The sequence below is a fragment of the Hypanus sabinus genome, unplaced genomic scaffold, assembly GCF_030144855.1.
Source record: "Hypanus sabinus isolate sHypSab1 unplaced genomic scaffold, sHypSab1.hap1 scaffold_1914, whole genome shotgun sequence".
NCBI classification, from domain to species: domain Eukaryota; kingdom Metazoa; phylum Chordata; class Chondrichthyes; order Myliobatiformes; family Dasyatidae; genus Hypanus; species Hypanus sabinus.
This window is the reverse complement of record NW_026780008.1, coordinates 2,838-21,585: the sequence shown is the minus strand read 5'-3', so window position 1 is coordinate 21,585 and position 18,748 is coordinate 2,838. Positions and strand designations below refer to the sequence as shown.

At 45.3% G+C, this 18,748-nt stretch overlaps 1 long non-coding RNA gene across 1 annotated transcript; it reads right to left on the bottom strand.

Moving 5' to 3' along the window:
- Positions 1-2,028: 2,028 nt before the first annotated feature.
- Positions 2,029-8,035, bottom strand: LOC132387485 (uncharacterized). The gene is made up of 3 exons (XR_009509900.1): positions 7,901-8,035; positions 4,431-4,697; positions 2,029-2,590 (listed from the first exon to the last, which is right to left on the bottom strand). It is a non-coding gene; the product is annotated as an uncharacterized LOC132387485 (long non-coding RNA).
- Between the last annotated feature and the right edge of the window lie 10,713 nt (positions 8,036-18,748).

Below are 18,748 nucleotides of genomic sequence, written 5' to 3'. Positions count from 1 at the left end.
TCGGTCATCTCAACTGAAGATACACCAGAGAGTTCACACTGGAGAAAGGCCATTCACCTGCTCAGACTGTGGGAAAGGATTCACTCGGTCATCTAAACTGAAGGTACATCAGAGAGTTCACACTGGAGAGAGGCCGTTCACCTGCTCAGACTGTGGGAAAGGATTCACACAGTCATCCTCCCTAATTGCACACCAGCGAGTTCACACTGGAGAGCGGCCGTTCACCTGCTTGGAATGTGGGAAGGGATTCACTCGGTCATTTCAACTGAAGATACATCAGCGAGTTCACACTGGGAAGAGGCCGTTCACCTGCTTGGAATGTGGGAAGGGATTCACTCGGTCATTTCAACTGAAGATACATCAGCGAGTTCACACTGGAGAGAGGCCATTCACCTGTTCAGACTGTGGGAAGGGATTCACTCAATCATCCACCCTAATGTCACACCAGGCAGTTCACACTGGGGAGTGGCCGTACAACTGCTCCATCTGTGGGAAAGGATTCACTCTGTCATCTAAACTGAAGGTACATCAGAGCGTTCACACTGGAGAAAGGTCACTCACCTGTTCAGAATGCGGGAAGGGATTCACTCAATCATCCACCCTAATGGCACACCAGGCAGTTCACACTAGGGAGTGGCCATACAACTGCTCCATCTTTGGGAAAGGATTCACTCGGTCATCTCAACTGAAGATACATCAGCGAGTTCACACTGGAGAGAGGCAATTCACCTGCTCAGACTGTGGGAAGGGATTCACTCGGTCATCTCAACTGAAGATACATCAGCGAGTTCACACTCAGGAGAGGCCGTTCACCTGCTCAGACTGTGGGAAGGGTTTCACTCGGTCATCTCAACTACGGAGACACCAGCGAGTTCACACTGGGTAGAGTCTGTTCACCTGCTCGGACTTTGGGAAGAGATTCTCTCAGCCAGATCAACCAAATGCGCATCATTGAGTTCACACTGGGGAGAGGCTGTTCACTTGCTGTTAATGTGGGAAGCGATTCACTCAGCCAGCTAACCTTATGGTAACTCATTTTGGCTGGCAGCTTAACTTTGGAGTTGATAGACCCCAGCCCGGTCAAACTTAAGAAATCTCGTTTGGGTGGATGCTGTGTGATGTGTCCCCTGTTACAAATCAGTACCCTGAAATTACAAACAGTACACAATATGTGATTAACCAATTGAGCTTTATAATTCTTACTTTGACGATAGGGTTAGTAAAGTAAACAAACAAGCAAAAAGGAAAAGGGCCCACTCTCTCCATTCACGTCTTCTCATCTCTCCCCAGCAAAAGACTACAAAATCTCTCTTCCAGACTCACAAGAAAGAAGGTTTCTCTCATTGGATAGCCCTGCACTACAAAACCCTGTTTTCTCTGGTCTTAACCAAGCATTGCTGCTACAGAGAAACCATTACATCAGCAGTGAAACCTTACAGCATATTATACTTGTCACACACTGCCTTGTTCATACTGGGGAGAAAGTTTCAATAAGCTGCATGCTGGATATTTGTTGCTGAATATCACTGTTGCTGAATATCACTGTTGCTGAATGCAATTTCGAGAGTTACTGTTGGAGCTGAATTACTATTGCTCACCACATCCAGTTCTGCACACTGGTCTCTGGGCATGGGAGGAGTTTCTTCTGCTGCACTTTCACCTTTAACGGGACTGGAGTTTAATATTCTGGATCTGAGACAAATAAATCAGTTTATTTTAAACTCTGTCTTTGGTACTTAAGTGAATTTGTAACACAGCTAGTGTACAGTAGAGAGTCAACACTGGCTAGCCGGACCCTGCCAGTGATTCTGTTCCATTAGATTATGAGGACACTCAGTCCTCATTTATTGTCATTTATAAATGCATGCGGGCATTATGAAATAATACAATGTTCCTCCAGAGTGATATCACACAAAAAACAGGACAAACCAAAGAGTCACACTGACAAAAAAAAACACATAATTATAACATATCGTTACAGCAGTTCAAAGCAATACCATAATTTGATAAAAGTAGACCATGGGCACGGTTTAAGAGAAAGTCTCAAGTCCCGATTGACTCTAATAGTCCCGATATCAGGCAGCAAAAGGGAGAAACTCTCCCTGCCATAAACTCCCAGGCACCGACAAACTGATGCCTTGGAAGCATTCGACCACAGCAGACTCTGAGTCCTTCCGAAAACTTTGAGCCTGCGATACAGTCTCCCGAGTGCCATCCTCTGCCGAGCGCCTTCGTCCTGGCCACCGAAACAAGCAAAGCCGAGGTCTCAGAGGCCTTCTCCTCCGAAGATTCCGGACCGCAGCGGCAGCGAAACGGGCATTTCAGAAGTTTCTCCTGATGTTCCTGCAAGCTCTCACGTCTGTCTCCATCAAATCAGGGTACTTATTACACAACAATATTATACTTAATGTACAGATACAAATCTGTACTTAACAAGTAACAGATATCATTCTCCAGAGAGGCCGTGTGCGCTGCGTTGTGCCGCCATCTTATTCCCCACCATGACAGTTCTTTTGAATCCTCCCCTGTACGGCCAAAGTCGGCATGGTTTTCCTCAGTAGAAATCTTCCCAGACAAATCTGTTGGAATCCTTTGGTGAAATAAGAAAGGCGGTGGGTGTTGTTTGTTTGGATTTTCAGATGGTCTTGAACCAGGTACTGCAGCTGAAGCTGCTTAACAAGACCACAGCTCATGGTATTTGATGTCTCTGTGCCTGTTCCCGCTGGAGTTTAGAATTATGGGGGGGGGGGTGTGTTGGTGTCGCGGGGTGGGCTTCCCGAATACTGAAAAGCCGAGGTATGGAGGTTATGGAGAGGATGTTTCCCATAATGCGGAGCCCAGGACCAGGGGTAAACCCTCAAGACTACAGGGAAATCAATTCAGAAGAGAGATGAGGAGGAACTTATGATATTATGTTTATTCAACACGGCCTTGTCTGATCTATGCTTCTGTTCCCATCCCCGTCTACCTCCACCTCAAATGTACCCACCCACCCGCCTGCACTCAGATATATAGATAGGTAGATAGACACTTTGCTGATCCTGAAGGAATTTACTTGGAAGATTTAGAATTTTAGAAATTTCTATATGTCTCCATTTAAAATGAGTGGCCCTTTTCGATCCCTGTCCGTTTCTCTCTCACTGATCAACAGAGATATCAAAGAGCCCAGCACTTTCCCTCGTATATCTCCCCCATCTCAATCCCTGGTTTCTTTCCCAGTTTGACTCCCCATCTCTCTTCCCTCCCCATTCCCTCCAATCTTTCTCCACTGTCGTTCTCTCCCACGCCTCTTTATGCCCCCTCACTCGCTCCCCGTTTATTTCTCACCCACGTCCATCTCATTTTCCGCCATCCCTCACTGATTGTCGCCACCCGTCTCTCCCCTCTGTTTCTTGCCTCCGCCACTTCCCTCAGTCTGTCTCGGTAACACTCCAGCAGCCTCTTGTTGCTCTCTCTAACTCAGTGTGTCTCTCTCAATACCACTAAGCCTGTTCTCTCTCTGTCTCTCTCTCCCACCCCCTCTGTCTCCCACTTCCCTTCTCTCCTTCTCCCTCTTCCTCTATGTTTCTGTCTCTTTCCCTCCTCTGCTTCCTCCAACTCCAAATGCCAGCAAGTTCCGATGTGCAAACAACACCAAGGCTACTTATCTTGTCGATGTCACCGTCGCACATTGAAACGGACGGGATGCTATCCTGGAGTGAACACGGGCTGAGATTCAGTGTCGGGGTGGGGGTGTGGTTTGTAGACAGAAAGGGGAGAAGAGAGGTGAGAGTGAGACAAAGTTGGGTTGAGCAGAATAAGAGAGGGAGGCGAGGAAGTGGGAGAGGGCGTATTAGGATAAGAGGGGAGAGGAGGAAAGGGAGAGTGAGAAGATGGAGGAAAGAGAAGCAGTGTTTTGAGGAGTGAGGAGGGTGAAGGGTGGGGAGAAAGGGAGTGACAGATCTTGTGAGCGCACTGTGGAGAGAGGAGGGAGCAAGATTTTGAGGGAGCTGCACACACTCAGTGTTGGGGGACTTCCATTACCTGGGTCCCACTCACAGAAACTCTTCTAAGGATTTACTTTATACTTTATTTTACTTTTTTAAAATATTATTTTTTACGTTGCTGTATTTGCATCAACGAAAACCGGATTCAACACGCTGCGAGCATGTGCTATTTTGAACTGAAATGAAAGCCTAACCCAGAAAGATGAAGAAAATATCGCAATGGAACAGAGATGCCCTCTGGGGGCAGTGACGTTTCCTCAGATGGCTTTAGAAACAACAACACTCGCCGGGGGTGGGGTGGGGGGGCGTTCAGTATTCTTGGTGGGGCGGTAAGCTGCCTCTAACCAAAGAAGGACGTGGCACTGGGACGCGTTAAGAAGCCAAGCACTGCAGCCTTGAACATTCGTCATCACAACGCGTCTGACACTCGGCAATCTTACTAACCTAACAGACGTTGTTGGGGATGCATAAATTAGCAACCAGGGTGTTCGATATTTCCACTTGTTTCGCGGCACGAAAAGGTCTAGAATAGGTTGGGTAACACTGCTGTAGAAGAAAGAGTTAACCTGGATGAGCATAATTGTCCAGGGATGAGATCCCCACCACCTGAGCAGACCAGGTGTCAACTAGAAGCGTCTGACGCCAGGCTAAAAGTTGGAGATCTCTTCCCAGAAACTGAGTTGTTCCTTGTGGCGATACAGGACCAGGTAGCTGAAAAAAAGGTAACAGAAATGCTCATTAAAAGATCTGACAAATTCAAGACAAAGTGTATTTTCCTGTGTTGTGCCTCTCTCGGGCTGTAAAGCAGAATACAGTATGCTGTTTCAAACTATCCAACGCATTACATGATGCAAGAACGATTTACTTCAATCTGTTTCCTTACACAGTGGGAAGCATCATTCACCAGAATCTCGCTTGAAGATGCAGATTTTGGCAAGATCCTATAGATTAGTATAAGTATGCGCGTAATGCCGTTTTAAGGCGGAGTCTGACGATTATATTATGATCGATCCATTGTTTGGCAAGCAGTAAGTACATGATACCCCGTCAGGATATAATATCACAGGATAAGCATGCAAAGATAATTTACTTGATTGGTATAGTCATTCCGACACATACAACACACAAACGTCAGTGTGAATAACATATGAAATATGCCGACTTGAAAAGGAAAATGAAAGTCTGCGATATTGTCCCAATTGTAATATATACAACAGGTATAATCCCAAAGTCAGTACACTGAAACATTAGACAATTAGAGCTGCAGGACAATAATAAACACCGCTAGAACAGGCCGAAAATCCGTCGCAATTGAGAAATTAGATTTTTGTCTATGTCCAGACCTCACGTTTTACCCGTTTTAACTGAGAGAAAGGGAGGCAAAATAGACGTTTGGTTACTCCATGGAAATTCGCACAATTATGGACCAAATCCAGGAGCTCTGTAGCGTTAATCATTTCTCCATGACAGGTTTATCTAAAATTAAGGACAAGTGCAAGGTTTACTGTGAGTTCGTGCAGACTGTTGACTCGCTTTCTCATTTCATTCTGATGCAAAAGGCTAACGTAACAGATGAGATGCAATTTTGCCGATTAGGACTTGAATGCCCCCGGATCCTCTCCCGCTCCATCATTACCGAAAGGGTTGTGGCGGTGACAGGAGCCGGAATATGGTGGGGAATAAACATAAAAGATAGGGTGAGTTCAGTAATTGACAGGAGGTGGACGTCGCGGGCTGAAGGTGTGAATGTGTATTTTCCAGTGTTGTGCTTCTCTCGGCACTAAACCAGTTTTATTCTCCCCGCTGCCATGTTCTCGGATGTTAGTTCTGCAGTGTTAAGATGAAATCACCATAACCCCCTCTGAGAAGAGCTTAGATGCTTTGTTTATTGATTAGATGAATAATTGACGAGAGTGGATATTTCGCTGCGCTGATGAACTGCTCTCTGAACTTGGACTGAGTTACCCCATAAATAAACGTGTTTGTGCAGCAACTTAATAACATCAGCATGTATCCGGTATGTTGAAAAATGTATTCCGACTCATTGTAATTATCCAATCCAGAAAGGGATTCAGAAACTTTTACCGACCACAGGGTGATGAAGCTTCCGGAGATGGTGAGAAGTAAGATCACAGACCTCCTCCTGCTTTCCATCTCCGGGTCACTGCGGATCTCCGTCTTGCTCTGACCCCTCAGCCCCTTACGGACGCGACTGGTCACGACAATGTGTCTGACTGTCAGAGCGTTGAACAGGAGTATTAACACGAACGGGAGTAATGGCGATAGAGCAGTAGTAAAACAGTCATATCCCAACCACCCGGCATCCGTATAGTAGCTCGGCTTTGGAATGCAGTCCCAGGGTATATTGTCAATCACTTTCACAGGTTGCAATATGAAGAAGTAGGGCACATTATTCAAACACAACACAACACCGGTTGTTGTCAGAACCACAGACGCAGTTTTCCCGGTGCAATACTTTGCTCTCCATTTCTGACAACAGATGGCGACAAACCGATCAAACGTAAAGCTGACGGTGAACCAGACAGAACAGTCTGTGGCTGCCTCTCCCAGGACAGAGATCGTACTGCACACGGGGGTGATGTCCAGGAAAGTCCCGGGGAAGTAATAATAACTGACCCGCCACAATATCACCGCAAACACAATGGTCAGTAGATCCGCAGTTGCCATGGCCACCAGGTAGCGAGTGGTGCAGGTGGATAGACCGCACTTTCCCCGGGACAGAATCACTATTGCCACTAAATTCACTGGGGGAGGGGGAGGTGGGGGAGAAGGAAAGCAGAAAGATTGAATGAATTACTCTCGCTGGGTCTTTGTGCCGAGATAAGCTGAAAAGAGAGAAAAATCAAACTTTGCGGGTGCTCATTACTGGGGTTTAAAAAGTTGTAAATCGGATTTTGCAGACGTCTCAAGCAGGGAGAAAGGTCACGGCACTCGGTATCGAAAGAGAAGCAGGATTTGGGAAGGAGGCATTGTCAACTAATCGCAAAGGGCTCTTTTCGGCCGATATGTAAAGTTTGAATACTTTGGCAACTTTCACGGCCATTGTGATTCCCGCGATCCCATCATCTATCTTTTGGCTGTCTTGGCATATCACCCAGCCCCGCTGCCTGACTTTGTCCATTTACAATGTTCAAAGTTCGAAGCAGATTTACTTCCTCTGTTCGCAGGCATTCATCTCTTCCTCGACTTCCCGTTTGTCACCCGTCCGCACGGGCCCAGCCTGGCTCGCTTTTGTTAAATTCCGCAGCTACCATTGGCCGCAGTTCCTTCACACACTCTGATAGGATCGGATCTGGAAGTTCCCATTTTCATTTTTTGTTTTGCATATTCTTCCTGACCTGCTCCAAATTACAGAAGCATTATTCCAAATGGATCGATGTCCATTGTTCCAGAGCGGAGTATCCCATTTACTTTACACCGTCAGCCATCTAACAGACTGCTCTGGGTTGGCTAATCCCCACTTCACTGATAATATGGCGTGGAAACAAACCCTTGTAAACTGAAACGCACACCGACACTATTTGAATTTTCGAAACTCACGATGTTCCGAGATCGAACACACAAGTGAATCTCACCTGGGTTTCGCTTACCGCGTTCCCTTCAAACTCGCAGTATTTTTTTTTCAAACAAATCCCTTAAATTTTAAATTAAAGCATCTTGAACTATTAATGCTGAAAAAAATCAAGTAGTCCTTAAAGGTGCCGAGCGCGCTGAATTATCGGAGTTTACTTCGAACGCGTGTTTCTATTGATAAATCAAAACAGCTTGCCATGGACCCACGATATATATCCATCGCCCCGATCTTACACTCTAAATCTGTTTCAATCTTTTCTTTTGTTGTTTTTTTTCCCGCGCGCATTGAACAGCAAATGTTCGTTCGCGTCTGTTCTTACCAGGGACACCAATAACGGCAACAATCAAGTAATATATCTTCCTCACGCGGTAAATAATTTCAAGCATGTTGTGTGAGACTCAGCCTGTATTCCAGCTGCCCGCGATCACGCTTCAGATACTCTGAGCTAATGAATCTCCACGGCCATTCATTTATACCCGCTCCAGAACGCTAAATATACTAGGCTGACGTGTTTTCAACAGCTGGGGTAAAAATAAGCATGATTTCATTCAAATAAAATCCCAAATGTGATGAGGTATGGAGAGCTTCACAGGAAATTGCAAAATCTCACAGATGAAGAAATGACGATTGGAGAAGTCAGTGAATGTTGTTGTGAGACACTCTCAGGCTCGCCTCTCTGTTTCATGATTCTCATTGTTGATCTTGTCCATTCCCAGACTCCATAGACTTTGTCGTCATAGACCAATTCTATACTGACACTGGGTTGCTCTGTTCCACTCTGGAAATTGTCTCCGTTATAGATGTTTCAATAGAAATATACAAACGAATATATTGTTTGTGCTTTCCTGTAATATAGTGAACAGCAATAAGCTGATATCGCATCCAGGCTTACGAGGCAGGGAACGCACGCAAACTGTTAATCACAATAATCACAACACGTACAAAAAGCTGGAAGAACTCAACAGATAAGGCAGCATCTATGGAGATGAATAAAGGGTCGACTTTTCATGCCGAGACGCCTTCTTCAAATTAATTAACTCTTCGTCGAGCACCTCAGCTCCAACAACAAAAAGCCGAATTTCCCAGTGGCCAACCATTTCAATTCTAATCCCCATCCCTAGTCCGAAATGTCGGCCCATGCCACACGAGCCCACCCTCAGGTTGGAGGAGTAACCTGCAAATATATTCTCTCTGTGGAACCTCCAATCTTATGACATGAACACATATATCTGAAACTTCCTGTGTTTACCCCCCCCCCTCCCCCCGTCCCTCTTCATTTCACCACTCTGGCCTCCTGCTCTTCTCCTCACCTGCCAGTCACCTCTCTCCGGACCCCGCTACTTCCCTTTCTCCCGTGATCCACTCTGTCCTATCAGATTCCTTCTTCTCCAGCTCTTTGCTTTTTCCCATTATCAGCCCCAGCCACATTTCGCCCCATATCCAACCTGTCTGGCTTCACCTATTAGCTTCTAGCTTGTTTTCTTTCCAGATACTCCCAACGTTCTTATTTTGGCATTTTCCCCCTTTTTACGCCATCCCGAAACTGGGTCGCAGCCCGAAAAGTCAACTGTTTATTCATTTTGATACATGCTGCCTGACCTGGTGAATTCCTCCAATATTTTGTGTCAGTATAACATTGATTGCAGACCATCACTTGGTAAACCAGGAACACGCAATGTTTGTACCGATATGATGCAAATAATTCAATCGCCCTCAAATTGGTGTGACTGCTTAAACTGACAGAGTATCTGCATTCATTACATTTGTACCAGCAATGACAACTGTTTTGCAGATGAACTGAATTGGTAGCGCTGTTAACAGTAAGGTAGAAAGTCGTAAAACCACAAGATTATAGGTGCAATAGTAGGCCATTCAACATCGAGTCTGCTCCACCTTTCAATCATCGGCTGATCCAATTCTTCCTGTCATCGTCACTCCCCTGAGCATTATGCTCACTCCCATTATGCACCCTGAGCACCTTCTCTGTCGTAATTTCCACTGCACATACTTCACCTCCCTGATACTATTCAATGTCCGGTGTACTGCATACGTCTTCCATTGTGAAGACTGATACAAAATTCGTATTCAGTTCCTTTGCCATCTCTCCGTCTCTCGTCACAATACCTCCAGCGTCATGTTCTATTAGTCCTCTATCTACCCTCAATTCACTTTTCTTCTTTATATAGTTAAAAAGGTTTTCATCTCTTCTTTGATATTAGTCACCAGCTTCCTTTCATAATTCATCTTTTCCTTCTAACGACATTTTTGGTTTCCATCTACAAGTTTTAAAGTTTCCCAATTGACTATCTTCCACTGGATTTGGCTTCCTTGTATGCCCTCTCTTTTGCTTTTGTTTTATCTCTGAATTTACTTGTCAGCCACGGTACTGTCCTTCTTCCATTCGAAAATGTCTTCTTATTTGGACTATATCTGACTTACACTTTCCTCATTTTTCGCGGAATCTCCACTGCTGTCCTTCCTGCTAGTGTCCCTTTCCAGTCCATCTCGGCCAGTTTCCCTCTCATGCCACTGAAATTTCATTTATTCCTCTGAAGTAACGACACATTGTCATTTAGTTTCTGCTTCTCAAATTTCAAAGTGAACTCGATCTTACTGTGATCACTGTTACAGGCACGTCTACCACCCTGCCGACGGATTCCGAGATGGAAATTAAACCCATGAAACTATCTCATTTTTAAAAATATGTTATTTCTGTTTTTGCACATTTTTATCTATTCAATACCCATATACTGTAAGTAATTTACTTATTTATTGAATTTTATTTCACTTTTTGTTCTATATTATCTATTGCATTGAACTGCTACTGCTAAGTTAACAAATTTCACGACTCATGCCGGTGTTAATAAACCGGATTCTGATTCTGATATTTAATGGAATTTATGTTCGGCGGTGTTCGTATTTGACGTACCACAGACCACTTTTCCCTCACCACTTACGAAATTGCCTAATCATCAGTGATTTTAATCACAGTTATTCACTGCTAACTAATTCACAGATGAAAACCGGACACAAGCTGTTGTCCCGGGTATCGCTGTGACTATATTAAGGATTCCAGAAGCACCTTGCAATCTCAGTATGAACGGGTTGCAAATTCGATGTTCGTGTTGTGGATATGAGAATGCCAATCCAGAATATAGGTTGCAGTTGCTTTAGGATTTTTTTGCCTCAATTTGGCCTGAAGGGACACCAAGGGCAGGATGTCTCGGGATTTGCATGTGACGGAGTGTCTCACACGGCACGGCTATTTGAAGGCCCTGCTGATGGTTAAGGGAAGAGGTGTTTTCACAGCTGTTTCACCTTTATTTGTCTTTTCCAGCTATAGTTCCCCGGCCTCACCCTCGTGCCTTGTATATGCTGAATTTCAAGAGTGGACGTTATCAGGTTTTATACAATGCGGAGTCTGTTAATAACAGCCGAATCTTGTCCGTTATTGGTTAAAACAAGATAAATAAATAACAATAATAAAGTGTAACATTAACAGAGCAGGTAATGTGTATGTAAACAAAGAGGTGCAAGTCCATAAGGAGGGAGATTGTGTGGCGAAGATTTAATCTGATTGGACTATGGAACAACTTAGTTCTCTTATCAGAAATGACAGAATTTTTTGCTGAACCTGGTGCCGGGGCTTTAATGGTTTTGTATCATCGGCCCGATGGATGGTGGCGGTGAGGGTGGTGGGAGAAAGGGAATTAGCGGCGTCGGTCGGCCTTTGATTATGGTTCCAGAGCTCTCCAGTTTTCTGTGGTCTGATCAGGGTCATAATGTGCTCCTGTAGGTGTGAAACTGAATCTCTCTGGGTGTCCCTGTTATGGAACTTTCCGTTCAGGAACATGCTCGTGAGACGCTGGGGATCTTTCTCCCGATCGTGCGTTGTCGAAAGCTGCGAATAGCGCTTCAATCGAAGCTGAAACGAGCCAAGTACATTTGTAATAACATGTCTCTGCTCTTGTACACTGTGCCTCATGAAATTAAACTGATGTGTAACCATTAAGTTTTTTTTATGCTCTTCGCAATGACCTCGTGACGATTTTAATCTCGCGCTGATTTAAGTGTGGCTCCATATGTGCATAAGACCATAAGATATAGGAGCTGAAGAAGGCTATTCGGTCTATTGCGTCTGTCCCGCCATTCAATCATGGGCTGATCCAGTTCATACGGTAATCCCCATTCATCTGCTTTTACCCCATACCCCTTGATGACCTGGCTAATCAAGAGAATATCTTCCTCTACCTTAAATACTTCCAACGACTTGGCAATAAATTCCACAGATTTACCACACTCTGACTAGAGTAACGACTCCGCATCTCTGTTCTAAATGGACGTCCTTCAACCTGAAGTCGTGCCCTCTTGTCCTAGACTCCCCTACCATGGGAAATAACTTTGCCATATCAAATCTTTTCAAGCCTTTCAACATTCGGAAAGTTTCTATGAGATCCCCCTGACGAGCCCTGACAGAGTCTCACAGTCACATCATTTTGCTCTTGTATTCTATATCACTAGAAACGAACGCCAAAGTTGCACTCGCCTACTTCCCCACCGACCCAACCTTGGAGATTAAACTTTAGGGTATCCTGCACAACCCCAAGTCCCATTTGCAGCTCTGCATTTTGAATTCTCCCCGGAGTTGTCACTCGCTAACTGGTTGCATTGGAAGCGGCGGATCCACTGATCGTTGTCCTGGACCAGATATTGAGTAGGATTCCGAATAGTTACATGCCAATCGGAATTTTCTTCTGGTCTGAGTGTACACCGGTGTTTAATGTCCAGGTTGTTCCTCCTTTTTCGATCTGGTACATCGTCTCCTTCACTTTTGATCGATCTGTGGACATTTGTTGCCAAAAAAAATAATAAAACCCAATATTGCATCTCGAAAATCACGGCAATGCATCTGCGGACAGTGACAGTGGTTAGCTGGTTAAGAAACATTTACTGGTATTTTCATTTCTCACAGTATTATACAATGATGTTCACTCCATTTATTTGTTTACCTTCTGTATACTGTTTGTCCCTATCTTTCGCGATGTCAATGAACTTATTTAATTGCATCCTCACCTCTGTAAATCCCATTCTTGATGGTTCTGACGAATGGATTAACCGTCGGGCACCTTTTAGTCACCAGCAGATGGCGCAGGAGTGACCGGTGTGCTGACGTGTGGAAGGGTGCCAGAGACCAGGAGATGGAGAACCGCCGGAAACCCATCGTGCAACGAGGACCGTAAGAAATGCAAGAGAACGCTTACGACAGAAAGCAGAAGGCTCAAAAGAAGGCACGGTGATGCCGTAGCAGAAAATCTGAAGAAGATTCCTCGGGGTGATGCTGCTATGCTAAGAGCTAAGGGAAAGCTAGAGACTGACTTGGTCCTCTGGGAGATCAGAGTGGTAAACCGAGTCTGCAGCCAAAGGAATGCATTTAATTGGCATCTGTATTTACTTGGGGTACGGAGAGAGTCTATGGAGGGAAGGCAAAACGGCATCAACACCATGGACTATACAAATTACCGAGGTTTTGTTTGCTGACTTGAGGCAAACTAGGAGGATAAATCAGGGATCGTCCCCAGCTGTTTTCATCGATATTAGCGATCTGAATGATAATGTGGTTAAACGCGTCAGGACAGTTTCGGATGACGCCAGACGTAGAAGTGCGTTCGGCGGCGGGAATACGACAGCGGCTTGCAGCGGAACGTGGGCCAGCTGGCAAAATGACGTCACAGATCAGAAGCAAGCTGCCGGCACACAGGCCAAAGTACCGAGTACACGGGACGGGATGGTAAGCTGAGGTTGTACAGGACTCTGTCGGTGTCTAATCTGAAAGGTTGAGCACAGCTTTGGTCAGCTCCCCACAGGGAAAATGAACTCAGGTTGAAAGAGGGCAAGACGAGTTTACAAGGATTTGGCTGGCTCTGGAAAACCTGCTTTATAAGATTGAATAGATTAAAACTGGTTCCTTAGAATATAGAAGATTCGAGAGGAGATTTTACGGTGGTATACAACGTTATGAGGGGTATAGATAAGGTATATACAAGCAGGATTTTCAACTAATGTTGGTAGAACCACAACCGGAGCTGATGGGTGAAGGGTGAAAGGTCAAGAAATTAAAAGGGACATGAGGTAAAACATTCTGACTCAGTAGGTCCTGAGAGCGTGGAACGAGCTGCCAGCACTAGTGGGGCATGCGAACTGGATTGCAACGTTTAGGAAATAGTTTTGAAGGTAGGGCTATGGTAGATACCTCTCCGGTGCAGGTCGATGGAGCAGGCAGTTTTGACAGACCTTTTCCTGTGCTGTACTTTTCTCTGTCACTTTAACGCTGTGACTCTCTGACTCCTTTGTCGCTGATTCACAACAGTCCACGGGTTGATTACACAAAGATCCGAAGTAAAAATCAGAAGTTGTATTGTTCACTCCTACATTCCCCAAGTATGTTCTTGGATCTGTTTTGAGGTCGTTAAAACTGCCCCGCCCAATACATCAATTGCTCCATCTCGCCAGTCTGGGAAGAAACCGGGTTACTGATTGATTCGGAAGGTTCGGGTTGTTGTTCTGAGAGACTTGGGGCTCAGGTCTGTGTGACAGCAGCGGCCTGTCCGCCCACATTCCTCAGAACAGGGAGCGGCCTTTCTGCTGAAATCAGATCCTACCGGTTCGACGATTCACTCTCATTCAGGTGTGAACAACAACACTTTAATATTGTGTTTAACCATTTCTGCTGCAGGGAAGAGTGATAGGATCTTTAACGTGATTCAAAGAAAACTACCTGGGGTCTCAAACACGCAGCTTTACCAGTCACTCTACCCCGTTCGCAGAGAGTTTCCAGCATTTTATTTTTACTCCGGACTCGCGTCATCTGCAGTTTCTAAAATACCTTTTTAAATATATAAAGAAAACAAATTTTAGAAAAATTAAGTTGTAAGGAAAGATTGAAAAGGTTCGAAGTTTATTCCATTGAACGAAGTGGATCGAGAGGAGATATGATAGAGATAAACAAAATTATGAGAGGGCTTGAGAGGGTGAACGCAATCAGTCGTTTTCCACTGAGGTTGGGTGGAGCTACAACCAGAGGTCATGGGTGAAGGGTTGAAAATGAAAAGTTTCAGGGGATCATGAGGGGAAACATCTTCACTCAGAAGGTCCAGAGAGTGCGGAACGTTCTGCTGGATACACATGTTACAAGCCAGTTCGATTTCAACCATTAAGAGACAGTCTGGATGGGAGGGGCGTGAAGGGCTTTGGCCCCGGTACAGCTCGAAGGGATTAGGCAGTTTAAATGGCTCAGCCGAAAGGCCTGTTTTTGTGTTGTACGTTTCTATATCACCTTGATCTCTGATTCATAACAGAGAACGGGTTAACTAACCAGAGATCAGAAATAATTTTCAGAATCTTAATTTTTCACAGCTTAATTCACCAGGAATATTCTAACAAGGAGGATATGTTCTGAAGACTTTTCAAGCTGCCCCTTCTCTCTGACCCACACGCTGATCTTTCGTAACCATGGTAACACACAAAATGCTGGAGGAACCCAGCAGGACCGGCAAAATCTTTGGAACGGAGAAATAAGTCGAGCTTTCGGGCCAAGACCCTTCAGTGGAACTGGAAAGGAAGGGTAAAGAGGGCAGACCATGGATGCGGGTGGTTGTTCTGTGAAACTCGGAGCTCAGGGTCTGTGTGGAAGCATCGGCTGGAGCCCACATTCCTCGGAACAGGGAACGGCCTTTCTGCTGAAATCAAATCCGACCGGCTCGACAATTCACTGTCATTCAGGTGTGAAATCATTCAATTTTATAATGTATTTAACCATGTCTGCTGCAGGGAAGACCGATTGAACCATTAATGTGTCTTTAAGAAATTTACCTGGGGTCTCGAACCCGCAAAATAACCCGTTACAGGGCTGGGAGTGATTTCTGCGAGTTTCCAGCATTTTATGTTCCTTCGGTCTCGCATCATCAGCAATTATTCTACAAGTATTTTTATGATTTCTTCAAATAATCTGGCCGTGGCGTTCATAACCGCAACATTAACTTGGCAATGTTCCCTGTTACCGCTGCCAGTAACCTTCAAATGTTTGCTGTATCCGCGAGAGTGAGGGGGAGGGAGAGGCTGCTGGAAAGGAGGAGGGGAGTTTGAAGGGGTGAGCAGGCGGAGGAGGGGCAGGATGAGTGTGTGGAAGTTGATGAGGGGGAAGATGAAGTTCTGTCAGGAGCAGGAAGAGTGGGAAAGAGTTAAAGAGATGGGAGACATGGAGAGGGCGAGAGAGAATGAGGAGATGGAGGAAGAGGGAACAGTGAAACAGATGGAGGGAAAGGGGAGAGAAAGGGACAGATAGAGTGGGAGAGAGAGGGAGAGTTTGAGAGAAAGGGTATGAGGCATTAGGAGAGGGTAAGTGAGAGTGGTAGCGAGCGCGCCTGGGAGATAAGAGAAAGAGTTGGAGAGAGGGTGAGTCACGGGTAAGGAGCGGAACGGGATAAGAGTGAGGAAGGTGAGAAATGAGGAGAAGGGAGAGAGTGGAGGAAGAGGGTTCAGCAGAATGGGAGAGGCGATGATGGAGAGGGATGCGAGGAGGGCTCATTGAGAGAGAGGAAGGAGTGTGCAGGAGGAGGCGAGTGGGAGGGGTGAGAGAAAAGTGCAGTGAGTAAGGAGGGTGAGTGACCGGGAAGCATAGGAGAGAGGAATGAGTGAGGTGGGCAGCAAGGAGAGAGGGGAGTGGAGGGCTACTCTTTGCATCTCGTGATCACAATACCACCAGATTGAGAGGAAAAATGGAAAGGGGTATCTGCATAGGTTGAGATTAAAATTTGGAAAGGACAATTTTTTTTGGTATCAGAAATGAACTGGCCACTATGGAATGGGACAGGCTGTTCTCCGGCAAAGGCGTTCTAATAATCGGGAGACCTTCAGATGTGAAATGTTGACAGTATAAAGTATGTATGTGCCTATCAGAATAAAAGACAAGGAAAACTAGTTTAGTGATCCTTGTTTTTTTGGAGAGATGTTGAGGCTCTGGTTACGAGATAAAAGGAGTTCCATACTAGATGTAGGCAGGTCGGTTGTTATTGAGTATACGAAATGTAAGGTAATTCTTGGAAAGAAATCAAGTGTGCTAAATGAATGCTTTGGGTGAAGGCCAGTGCTAACGGATTATACAGATTAGACCAAAAGGATTGCAAGGGCCTCTGAAAGATCAGAACGGTAAACCATACATGGAGCCAAAGGAGATGGGGAGATGAAGAGATGGAAGAGATGGATATTCTGCATCTGAATTTACTTGGGAGATGGATAGAGAGTCTGTATAAGTACTGAGGTCCTGGATCCTCTGTGGATTATAGAGGATCCTCTGTTTCAGAAAGGGTCAACAACTCTGTGAGAATGTTTTAGGCAGGTGAGTCTGATATCAACAGTGGGAAGGATATCGGGAGCTATTCTAAGGGATAGGATATATAAATTATTTGACAGACATCGACTGATTATGGACAGTCAACATGGAGTCGTACGTGGTTGGCCTTGTCTCAGCAATCTTATCGATATTTTTGAGGGTGTTACCACGAAAGTTGATGAAAACAAGGCAGTGGATATAGTCTTCATGGACTTTAGAAGGGGATTGCCAAAGTCTCGCATGGGAGGATAGCCAAGTCGGTCCAGTCACTCGGCATTCAATAAGCTGGATAAGATATTGTCCTGGTGGGAGAAACCAGAAAGTAGCTGTAGATGGTTACCTCTCTGACTGGAAAGCTGCAGAGATCAGCGCTGGCTCGGTTGTTCTTTGTCATCGAAAACAACAATCTACATGACAATGTAGTTATCTAGGTCAGCAAATTTGCAGAGAACGCCAAGGTTAGGGGTGTAGTCGAAAGCGAGGAAGGTTATTATGACTTGCAGAGGGAATTGGACCAGCTGTAAAAATGGGCTAAAACCGTCAAAGGTAATTTAACGCGGACAAGTGTGAGGTGTTGTTCTTAGGTAGGAAAAGCCAGGGTAGGACTGAAGCAGTGAAAGATAGGGTACTGAGGAGTGTGGAGGAACGAAGGGACTTGGGGTTACAGTTCCATAATTCATTGAATGTAGCGTGACAGTTAGATAGGGTCGTAAAGAATACATTTTCAAACAATCGCCTTCATAAATCTATGTATTGAGTACAGGAGATGCGATGTTATGTTGAATTTGTATAAGACTTTGGAGAACAGTGTGAAAGTTTGGTCACCGACCTGCAGTAAAGATGTGAATACGGTTATAGGATACTGAAACATTTTACAATGATGTTGCCGGGTCAGGATGACGTGAGGTATAGGACAGATTCAATAGAATTGAGAGGAAATTTGATCGAGGTATACGAAATTATGATACATATAGGGTAAGTCTAAAGAATCTTTTTCCTCTGATGGTGAGTGGGACTACAACAAAAAGTCATGGGTGAAGAGTGAAAGATGATAAGTTTAAGAGGAACGTGAGTGGAAACTTCTTGACTCAGAGGATCCTGGAATTAGCGGCCAGCAAGAGTAGTGCATGAGAACACCATATCACTGTCTAACATCGATTGGATGGTAGGGCACTAGACCCGGCGCAGGTCGATGAGGTTAATCATTCGGATGGTGGGGGTATGGCGAGCTATGGCCCCAGCGCAGGTCGGTGGGATCAATAATTTAGATGGTGGGGGGTATGGCGAGCTATGGCCCCAGCGCAGGTCGGTGGGATTAATAATTTAGATGGTGGGGGTATGGCGAGCCATGGCCCCAGCGCAGGTCGGTGGGATTAATAATTTAGATGGTGGGGGTATGGCGAGCTATGGCCCGAGCGCAGGTCGGTGGGATTAATAATTTAGATGGTGGGCTATGGCCCCAGCGCAGGTCGATGAGATTAGGCAGTTTAAATTCCTCGGCCGAAGCGTCTATTTCTGTGCTATACTTTTCTCTGATTCTATGACTCCCTGATGTCCGATCCATAATGCAGACAATGGGGTGATTAAATGATAGTCCAAAATAAATATCAGAAGTTGAATTATTCACAACTAATCTCCCCCCCCCCCCAATACAATTCAACAGCGTGGATGTGGTTTGAAGTAGTTTCATACTGCCTCGCCCACTGGCCCACACGCTTCCACGCGCCGATTTTTCGTAACCATGGTAACACTGAAGATGCTGCAGTAACTCAGCAGGTC